Below are 10,871 nucleotides of genomic sequence, written 5' to 3'. Positions count from 1 at the left end.
AGAGATGCTGGGCCCGTGCCGGCCGCCGTCCTCCGCCACGCCCGCGCCGGCGTCACCGCCTCCTCCCGCGCCGGCCACTGGCCTACACCGCGCGCTGGCCTCCGGCCGCCGGCCGACAGTAAATGTAGCTCATACGCCGGTAAAAAGGCAACATGACCCATAACCAAGGTTTTTAAAGCAGTAAGGCGAGGCGAGGCGACACGCCACTGCTCAGCCGCCTAGGCGCTTAAGGCACGAGGCGAGGCAACGCCTTACACACATGAATGCTATTTACTTTCTTTCTTTGCATGTGAAACCCAAATCATAAGTTGTATTTTCAGTTTCTGGTGTGTTACGAAACACATCGTTTAGTGGTTGGATCCTCTCTCTCTCTGCTCTCTCGACAACCCTTCCATTCCGTTTTCTTTTGCTTCTACTACAAGAACAAAGTAGAAGATACAATTACGAGGGACTATTCTTTATTCTTATGAGAAGGAAGGCTCTCGTTTATATTGGTCATATATTTAAATGATATCTTATATGTTTGACACTGAAAAATAGATACGTAAAACTGAATTACATTTACCTTGGTTATTTCTCAAAAAAATGTAGTGTTTTGTTTGTCAAATGCTGAAACTACAGAGCATCATTTATAAAGGAATCAGCGGAAATCGTTTGAGTCATCAAAGGCATTCTCACTACGTTAAACTAGTTAGTTAATAACTACAGAGGTGTCTAGAAACACACCACAAATGCGTAAAAATTTAATGTTTCACATCACATAATGTTACGTAAATTTACATATCTGTGATGTCATCACAAACGTGTCTGGTTTATCCACATCTCTGATGACATCTGATGAGACAGCCTTCTGAGGAACGTGAGTACTCTATCCTGTCTGTGATGAGTGAATTGTCAACCGTGCGGTGTGATCGTGTGCTTGGTCTTTGGATTGCAGGTACACGGGCATCGAGTGTCGACGGAGAGTTGCCGTGGAGGAGCTCGGACCGGGCGGCAGCTGTGACGTCCAGTGCACCGGTCAGACCGGTCTAGGCAGATCAGTTCTGCAGTTTTCCCGATTCGCTTCCGATTTGCTGCGTGTTCTCACTCGCTCGTTCGAAGCCTTTTGTGTTGGTTTAGCTTTTCAATAGCTACTCCAAACTTTGGTCAGAACGCTTGAGAGTTTGGGTGATTTTGGGGATATAGGCCGACGGTTCGAATTTCGAAGAAATTTTGATCGGCTCCCATTCACCCCCCTCTGGTCGCCGGCTTCGGTCCCTCACCTTCATATAGTAATCTCGTGGCTCCTGATGCAAATCATTTTCTGAAGCCATGGTGCATTATTGGGGTTTGGGAATATATATGAGGCTATGTGAATTTTTGCGGTGGTATTGCTGCTCATGAGAGCTATATGGATGTGAAATATTGAACAGCTAGAAAGATATATAAGGACATGATACTTTATACATGCGAGAGTGAATATAGATTGGTAGAGGGTTTAACTTCGCTTTATGATTAACAGCGGCAGTAGCGGACAGGCCATCTAAACAAGGTGCGGATAGCAATAGCATGTGAGATTTAAGGTTCAGGTCGATCAAATAAGAAACTGTTGGAGAATTTTAAAACCGATGGAGACCCTGTTATACTGTTGGAAGAGTAAAACCTGAAACATCTTTGAATTTGTCATCTACTCATCTAAGGTAATTCACAATTATATATTGTTGCTATCGCTCAAGGAGATTAATGTTGCATTTCCAAGTTGATCCGATGAGCTAAGGCTGACAGTGGAAATGGTTCTTAATAACTATCCAAGGACGGTGTCTATGGGACTGGCAATATGCAGTTGGGAGCATCAGTGCATCTCGTTATGAAGAAATAGAATTAGTGATCAATTTCTATAATTAACAATTATTTAGTGATTTATGACATCACCATCCACGAAAGGGCCACACCGAAGGGGTATGTCCCTTCGGCCGTTTTGACCCCTTGGGCATGTATAAAATGTTGTAATCCTTTCCAATCAACCAAGAGAATCATTCATTCCCTCAATTCTCTTGCTCTCTCAATTTTACTATCAATAATCCCGTCGCTAGAATACATGTTCCCGATTCCGCCCAATCCCATATCACGATTGGACAGTTTGAGAGATTCTCAGATCATCAATTTGCTTCCCAGTTTCGACGTCCAAAATGCAAGCAATTGCGAGAGATTTGATATCTAGCTAGGGTCTAGCTTATTAGCATGTTCGCGTTTGATCAGAAGAATGCAGGCAGTATGTGTGTGTCTTGTGATTTGATCGGGAAAGGGTGCCTTATATGTAGCTGTAACAGAATGGGTTGGCAGTTGGCACCAATTAATTTGTTTGGCATTCATGCATGCTTCGTGCCCTGATCCATCAGAAAATAAAATGCACTATGAATGAGTCATCCGTGCAGTGTGCTGATGGTTTCGTTAATGTTATTATAGGCCACTTTGCCTTTTACCGTCAATATATATGAGCTACATTTATGTGGGACTGGAACGGCCAACCAAAGGGAGGGTGAATGAGAACCGATAAAAATCTCTTCGAAAAAACTAACTCCAATTCAGTATCCAAAACACCTCTTCTAATCGCCAAGGTCAGACGAGTCAACTGGTGACGTGCTCATCCTAGCAACAGTTTGGAATCCTTAACACAAAGTGGAAGTAGGCGAAAAGCACCCTACTTGTGCCAAACTCAGCACGAAGCGAAAGCACCAATTACCGAATCGCCGAAAAAGCTTTTCCAAAAAGACTCACAAAAGAGCTTACTTCACTATACATGCATAGATTTCCTAATGATTAGCAAATCTCAAAGTAAGCGAAAGTAAAGCTTAACAACAAGCCGATCTAGAGTCTCACCAGAAAGATTAACTAATCACCACAGAAGTTCCCCTAGGCTAAGCATGCAAAGACTAACAATCAATGCTAATTAACATATATAAGTCAATTAGGGTAGTCCCAATGAGGTATTTATGATACCAACCTCTGTTTCCAAATACTTGGCAACTTTGACCAAGACAAGAATACCAAAGAAATTCACCTTTCTAAGCATAAAATTACTAAAATACCTTTTAAAGGTACCTTTTAGTATTTCTAGAACATTCCTATAATGGTTTCGTGAGGGTAAAATAGGAAATCATGTTTTGAGGAACGTGAGGTGCCAAATATTTTAAAACAAATAAAGTGATCAAAAGTGACAAGTATTTGGAAATGGAGGTGGATAGTTTCTATCCCTATTAATAACCTTGACAGCTCAGTATTTTACTGACGTGGTAAAAGAGTTAATGAAGAGAGAGCACAAATCAGAGAAATGGTTTATACGTGAGGGAACGACGTCCTCACTGGTACCGAGGCTTGACGAAACTGCCCCGACCCCGCTGGGGAGACTCTACTAGTTTCTAGCAAGCATATTGCGCCAGCCCGTCCTCGCCGTCTAGGAAAATTTTACATGCGCTTGCCCGCCTGCTCGCTGCCGCGCTTGCCGGCCGATCCGCTCTCGCGCTTGCCGGCCTGCTCGTGGTCTGCTCCCGCGCTCGCTCGCCGGCTCGCTGCCGGGCCCGTCGGTCTGCTGACGCGTGTGCCCGCTCGCTGCCGCGCGTAACCGCAATTCCTCCGCATCCGCGAGCGCTCTCCTGTGCTTTCCCGTGAGCTGCGGCCGCCTAATCACTCGCCTGATGGATGAACTACAGTCTGCAGACAGCATACTGCAGTCCCTGAAGTCTAGTCCGTTCTCCGATCCCCTCCTACTTGAGTAGTTTAGTACTCCACGGTCCACACCTTGTCTCCAATCCATAGAGTTATGGATTTTAATATTTTTAGTATAATACATGAATAGGCATGGTACTTGTCAGCTTGTTTCAATCCAGCCACTATAATTAATAATAAAGTGTAAATTATGGCCATTAAGTTTGCACGACTATATCAGTATGGTCATCGGCTTGTTAATCACACATATTTAGATGATGTAGAGTAGGTTTTCGTGTCTTATCATATAATGTGGTAGATTGGAGCTCACACCACTATTAGAAAATGGCCCTTAGGCACCGGTTGAATAGGGCCTTAGGTACCGGTTTTTTCCAACCGGTACCCCGCAACCGAGACCAAAGGCTCTTGACTTTAGCACCGGGTAACACAACCGGTACCAATGGCATTCATTTTTGTCAAAAATATGCATGCGGTGGTGGCTGGGATTCGAACTTGTGACTTCTTGCGTCACGTGCACCTTTCTTACCATCTCACCTACACATCACTTGTGATGGGAAGAGAGATATTTTCGTTTTGAAGTAACCCTTGGATGAGCCTTAGGTACAGGTTGGTAACACCAACCTGTACCTAAGGCTCTTAACCAACCGGTACCTAAGGCTCATCCATAGGTACCGGTTGATGGTACCACCCGGTACTAATGTAAAAGTTACCACCCGGTACCTATGGTGAGCCTTAGGTACCGGTTGGTCATCCATAGATTCCATCAACCCCAAAAGTACCGGTATGAAGATGAACCGGTACCTATGCTAGCATAGGTACCGGTTCATTTTCATACCGGTACTTTTAGAGTGGACCTTTGGCTTGTTTTCTACTAGTGCACGTTTCTATTGATAATCTATTTTTTTCTTTTATGCCATCCTCTTCCCTACTTCTTTTTTAATTTCCTTCTATAACATTTCTCTGAAGCTCCTTGCAGGATTGTGGAGGAAGGAATACAATAGAGGCAGTTTGTGTTTCTTGTGGTATTTCACAAGCGTTGAGATTGACAAGTAGGGACATCCGCATCCGGTGACGTGGGGGCAAAGTTCAATGCTTATTGACAATGATTCTGCTCACCTGCATTTCCTACCTCTACCCCTTACAAAGCTTGAGCTCTCATAGCGCTTCTCTATTGACATCGCTCTAACATTGATGCAGAAATAAATTGCAAATAGACGGATCCATGGAATATTCGAATAGGAATAAGAGGACCAAGGCTATGAATGGAGTATACAATTAGTACGTAGATTGATCATTTACTATTGTTACAGTTTTTAGGCCTACAACTATTCGCCTAACAAGAAAATGGTGTCCCAATTCATGTCACAATTTGGTCATGCTAGTATTGAGAAGCCAATTATTATATTAGATTTCAAGGTAAATTTAGTGGCCTAAATTTATAGCTTACTAAGTACAATGGCCAAACTGACATAGTAAACAAGTTAAATGACCACGATTTACACTTTTCTGAGTCTGATCGTCAAATTGAAACATGTTGACAAGTACAATGGTCATCTATATATTTTACTCTTTAATTTTTGTCTTTTTGTTCTTACCCATTATAGAGGTGCCCAAACTACATTCAGGCCACTTTGTTTCTTTCACAGTTGACCTATCTCTTTCTTACAGTTTATTTAAGTTGATGTCCATGTAGAAACTGCTATAGAATCTATGGGTTGGAGAAGATAGTTTCTATGAATCATTAATTGTGCTTTCTTCCTCTTGGAAATTGTCCATGGAAACTATCCATTGGGACTGCCCTTAGCATGCCAAAGCTAACAAGAATTAGCAAGAATAAAAACTAATTAAAGCAATCTAATTGACTAAGCTTGCAATGATTAACAGAGATTAGTAGCAATAAGTGCTGATAGACTAGCTAAGCATGTGAGAAAGAAAATAAAAGAAACAAGTCACAGGGGCCTTTACCGTGCTAGATCTGCTGGCGCCTTGGGCTGTGCACACCTGGCCACCTTGGACGAGATGCACCTGGGCTGCGCTTCCAGCAGGCGGCCGCTTGCACGGCTCTGGCCTGCGAGCTACCCTGCTGGGTCGATGGGCCTCACGCTCCGTGCCGGCCCGCTAGACAGCAGACTTGCGCCGCGTGCAAGCTAGCGCTTAGTGGGCTGCCTCCGTACAAGCTGCTTCGCAGAGAATTTTTTCTTTTTTATATTTACAAAAAATCAAAATTTCAAAAATATATGTCCGTTTCGAAAAATTTCAAAAATATACCCCGGTCGTCCTAGGGGGGCGACAGGCCCTAAATGTAATTTTTTTTCTTCAAATTTGCAACGAGGTCCCTGGCCGGGGACGCGCGGGTGCAAGGGGGGCCTGTCGCCCCCTCCGGTGACGGGGGGCCCTACCCACAGGCGCGACAGGGGGGCCTGTCGCCCCCCACCCCCCGGGCGACAGGGGGCCGACAAGGCCTGTCGGCCCCCCTCGGGCGAACGGGTCTTCCCCCCCTATATAAGCATTCTACCCTCATTCCCTCCTCATTTGAGCCTAAAAATTCAACCAAAAGTCCAGAAAAAAGAGAGGGGCGAGGAGAAGAAAAGCAGTGAAGCCCCGCCGGATTGCGCACTTGTGATCTGCAGGTTAGTGCATTTAGCTTATGTATTTTTCCATTGGTATTTTAGAGTAATTTAATTTAATTAGTGCTATAGTAGAACTATTTAAGTAGGAGTTTAATGATACTTTAGTTACGTAGTAGTAAATTAATTTAGAAATTTAGTACTATGCGTTTATTATTACAATTGCAGTACTATTAGAGACGTGTTTATAAATTAATTATGATTTAGAATAGAATTTCGCATATGCAGTATAGAATTTGAGTGTCATCACATAGTTATAGTTATTGATACTTATATGTTGTAGTTGAAATATATACTTAGTTTTTTATGAATTATTGAATAAGGTAGTGAAGTAAAGAGTATAACTCGATAAGTATTCTATGATATATAGATATGTCGAGCAAGATGCAGTTTCAATTATTTTTTGGTGACTACAATGTTTTGTATGGGCCAAATGGAGTAGACCTTTCTGACTTTAAGTGCACATCTAGCGCCATAGACAAACTTCTGGAAAGGAGTTTTGGTTCCATATGTAAGTGGCTGCAGCGTGGGTTCCATGTTGATCCGTTGACACATGTGATGACCGTCCAGTCTCTTGTTAATTGGAAGGTAGAAAGTAATTTATGAGAATTGATGATGATACACAGCACTGATGACTGGCAGAAGTACATGCAAGAGCTCTAGAGCGTGGGTAGCCTCTGGCCATTCTTGTTAAAATCCGGGAGAAGACACAAAATGAAATCCAACATGGTGCAGATCAAGCAACTCCGAGTATTCGAAGAGAGACCAACTATATTGAGCAAGATGAGTCAGAAGAGATATAGAACCAAAACATCGGACCACAGGGCCTTGCTGATGAGGGAGAGAGATACATAGCATTGTGGACGAGATGGAGACAGAAGACCAAACCGCAATAGAGATGGAAGAATATGAGGGCTCATCTGATGACGAGTAGTACTCATTGCCAAAAGAGTGGAAGGAGCATGGTTTTGGCAATCATGTCGCAGAAGACGTACAAAATCAGGAGTGGGAGTACAGAGGGAATGAGGTAGTGCAAGGTGCAACATATCCAAACATTAAAGCCGTAAAAGATGCTGTGAGACTATGGGCAATATCATTGCAACGAGAATTTAGAGTCGTAAAGTCTGACAGTAAAGAATATGAGGTGAAGTGTGTGAATGATGGATGTCCATGGCGAGTACATGCATTCAAGGGAAAATGGAAATCGAACTGGAAATATTCCATTGTGACAGAACACACTTGTTTGCTGTCAGAAGTTTTTCCCTCGCATCGCAATATATCATGCGACTTCGTTGCAAAGCAAATATATGGGTTGGTTATGGACAACCTAAATTATGAGCCAAAAATGATTGTTCGACACATTGAGCAGACTTACCAGTACACCATTAGTTATTTGAAGGCATGGCGGGCTAAACAAAGGGTGTTCGAGATGCGGTTCGGCACATACGAGGTATCATATGATAACCTACCTCGTATGTTATCCCAAGTTGCTGCTAGAAATCCTAGAAGTTTTTATGACACATACCTCGTACCAGCCGTGACTAGGGGGCAAAGCATTCTTTTGCCTAGGTGCCTGTGTTAGGGCATTTCAGTGTTGTCTTCCGGTGATCTGCATTGATGGCACATTTCTGACTGGAAGGTATAAAGGTCAGATACTCACCGCAATCGGGGTAGATTGCAACAACCAAATAGTTCCGCTCGCATTTGCATTTGTTGAGAATGAGAACTTAGACAGTTGGTATTGGTTCCTTGAACGAGTGAAGGTTCATGTTATTGCTGCACATCTAGATGTGTGCCTTATTAGTGATAGGCATGCAGGTCTGCTACAATCAATACTGAAATTACAACGTGGAAGTGCGACAACGCCTCCATTGTGGCCCGATGTCCAAAACAGGTGGTGCATTAGGCATATGGGTGCAAACTTCTATGACCACTTCAAGAACAAGGATCTTAAGAACATGTTTAAGAGGTTGTGCACCCAAAATCAACAGAGAAAATTCAATGCATTATGGCAGATGCTTGATCAGTTGACTGTAGAGCTAGTGAAGGTAAGGGCATCAGGAGCAAGCACGAGTCAGGCTGCAGAGGCTAGGGATTCAATTGAGAAGCCATTTTCACACTGGATTCGAGGTGCACCTAAGGAGAAATGGCCATTCCTTTATGATACCAACGGAATACGGTATGGCATTCAGACAACGAACCATGCAGAGTGTTTCAATATGGTTATGCGTTCTTGTCGTGCATTTCCTCTTGTGGGAATTGTTGAGTTCATCATGTATAGGTGCATGAAGTATTTCAGAGAGAGTTACATGGCTGCAAGCATAAACATCAGCAACCCCCAAATTCAGTTTTGCAGAAGAGTGACACAATATATGCAACAGAAGATTGAAAAGGCCAAACTGCACCGCGTCATATCGACAGGTACAATGGAGCATAGATTTGAGGTTCTATACAAGGATAGAACTGGTCGTGGAATCCGTAGAGATAGGGTGGTACAGGAGAGTTTGATTACAGTAGATGGCAAAGCCTTTTGCTCCTGCATGAAGCCTAAGTTATTGCATTTGCCATGCTCGCATCTCATTGCGGCATGTGCAGAGTCTGGGTTGCAGTCAGGAGTATTTGTTTCACCTTACTTTAGCAAGGAAGCAGCTGTATTCACCTGGGAATATGAGGTATACAGGATTGGAATAGTGGGACCTTTCATTCAGGATAATGAGAATAAGATGTTTATTCCTGATCCAGCCACTAAGAAAGTCAAAGGCCGCCGTCATACACGTCGTATTCGGAATGGTATGGACGAGTCCGAAGCAAGCAAGGCACAAAAGCGTTGCAGCCAATGTGGAGCATTGGGTCACAACTACAAGAAGTGTCCTCCGAATGCACTTCACGATGCTGCTGACGTCGGACCTTCCGGAAATCCCAGAGATGGAGCACCTCCTACGTTCAGACGACTATCGGCAAGAATTGCTCGTGGAAGGCACTCGGTGTCATGATCCACCAGTGTGCAGTTTGTACCTATATACTAATCGTGCGTGGAGTTTGTATCGAACATATCTGTAATATGTAGTAATCGTGTATCCAGTTTGTATGGAACATATCTGTAATGTATAAATATCGTGCGTCGAGTTTGTATCAAACATATCTGTAATATGTAGTAATCGTGCGTCCAGTTTGTATGGAATATATCTGTAATGTATAAATATCATGCGTCGAGTTTCTATCGAACATATCTGTAATATGTAGTAATCGTGCGTCCAGTTTGTATGGAACATATCTGTAATGTATAAATATCATTCGTCGAGTTTGTATCGAACCTATCTGTAATATGTAGTAATCGTGCGTGGAGTTTGTATCGAACCTATCTGTAATGTATAAATATTACGCGTCCAGTTTGTATGAAACATATATATATACCTATGTGTTCTCATATATTTTTGAATGCAGGTATGGAGATGGACTCCTTGCTAGACCCAGTTATCGACTCGAGCCACAAGTCTTACTTTGTAGCAGTTGAGCACCGAGCCCTAGAGGTGCTACGTCCTAGTCCACCTGGGGAGGCGATCTCTATACACCACAATTGGGTTGACAGGTATGTAATGAAATATTATTGTTTATCACTTATGTATTCGTCGGTATTCCTTTGTTTCGATAATTTTGTTTATTGCAGATTACGTGAGTCCGGTCTACTGACTCTGGGCCGTCTTGTCGAGGGTGGGCCTATTCAGCTCGACCGATCCCTCCTGACGGCGCTCGTTGACAAATGGAGGCCGGAGACACACATGTTCCACCTCCCGTGTGGGGAGATGACTCCTACGCTGCAGGACGTGGCCTACCTCCTCGGCCTCCCTATCATCGGGGAGGCTGTAGGCCAGCGTGTGGTGGCGGCCTCGTGGAAGGATGACCTGGAGACCCATTTTGCCCTGGTTGACCGCGTGGAAGAAGCAGGTCTGATCAACCCGCACCCGCGAGCAGCAGGTCCTTCGAAGACCTGGTTCCTACAGTTTAAAGTACGTTTTCATTGCATATTTAAGTTTAATTATTACAATTCACATGTTGCATTGTCAGTTGAAACCATTAATCTTAATTGTTTATGCAGCCTACCCTGTTGGCTGCGGATGCCGACGAGTACAGTGTGACCAGATCGCTGGAGGCATACCTACTTTGGTTGTTTGGTTACATTATGTTCAACAACACTCATGGAAACTCGGTCGATAGGATTCTCCTTCCGTATGCACGGGAGATTGCGGATGGGGACGAGGACGTACCGGCCTACAGTTGGGGTGAGGCGGTACTTGCAGCCACTTACCGTGGACTCTGCGACGGCTGCATGAAGACACATGGGAACGCTATCCTGGCGGGGTGCCCACTACTGCTACAACTTTGGTCGTACGAGAGGCTAGCCGTTGGTCGGCCCATCGTCAGCCACGAGCCTTACCACTATGGGAACTCTCTGGATCTGGCGTCAGGTACGTTCGCAACAAATCTAATTTTGTTATTCATTGTTACATGATGCATTAGTGCACTTTTAATTTTACTTAT

This window comes from Panicum virgatum, chromosome 3N, assembly GCF_016808335.1.
Source record: "Panicum virgatum strain AP13 chromosome 3N, P.virgatum_v5, whole genome shotgun sequence".
NCBI lineage: Eukaryota > Viridiplantae > Streptophyta > Magnoliopsida > Poales > Poaceae > Panicum > Panicum virgatum.
The sequence above is the reverse complement of the archived record's forward strand: the minus strand, read 5'-3'. Positions refer to the sequence as shown.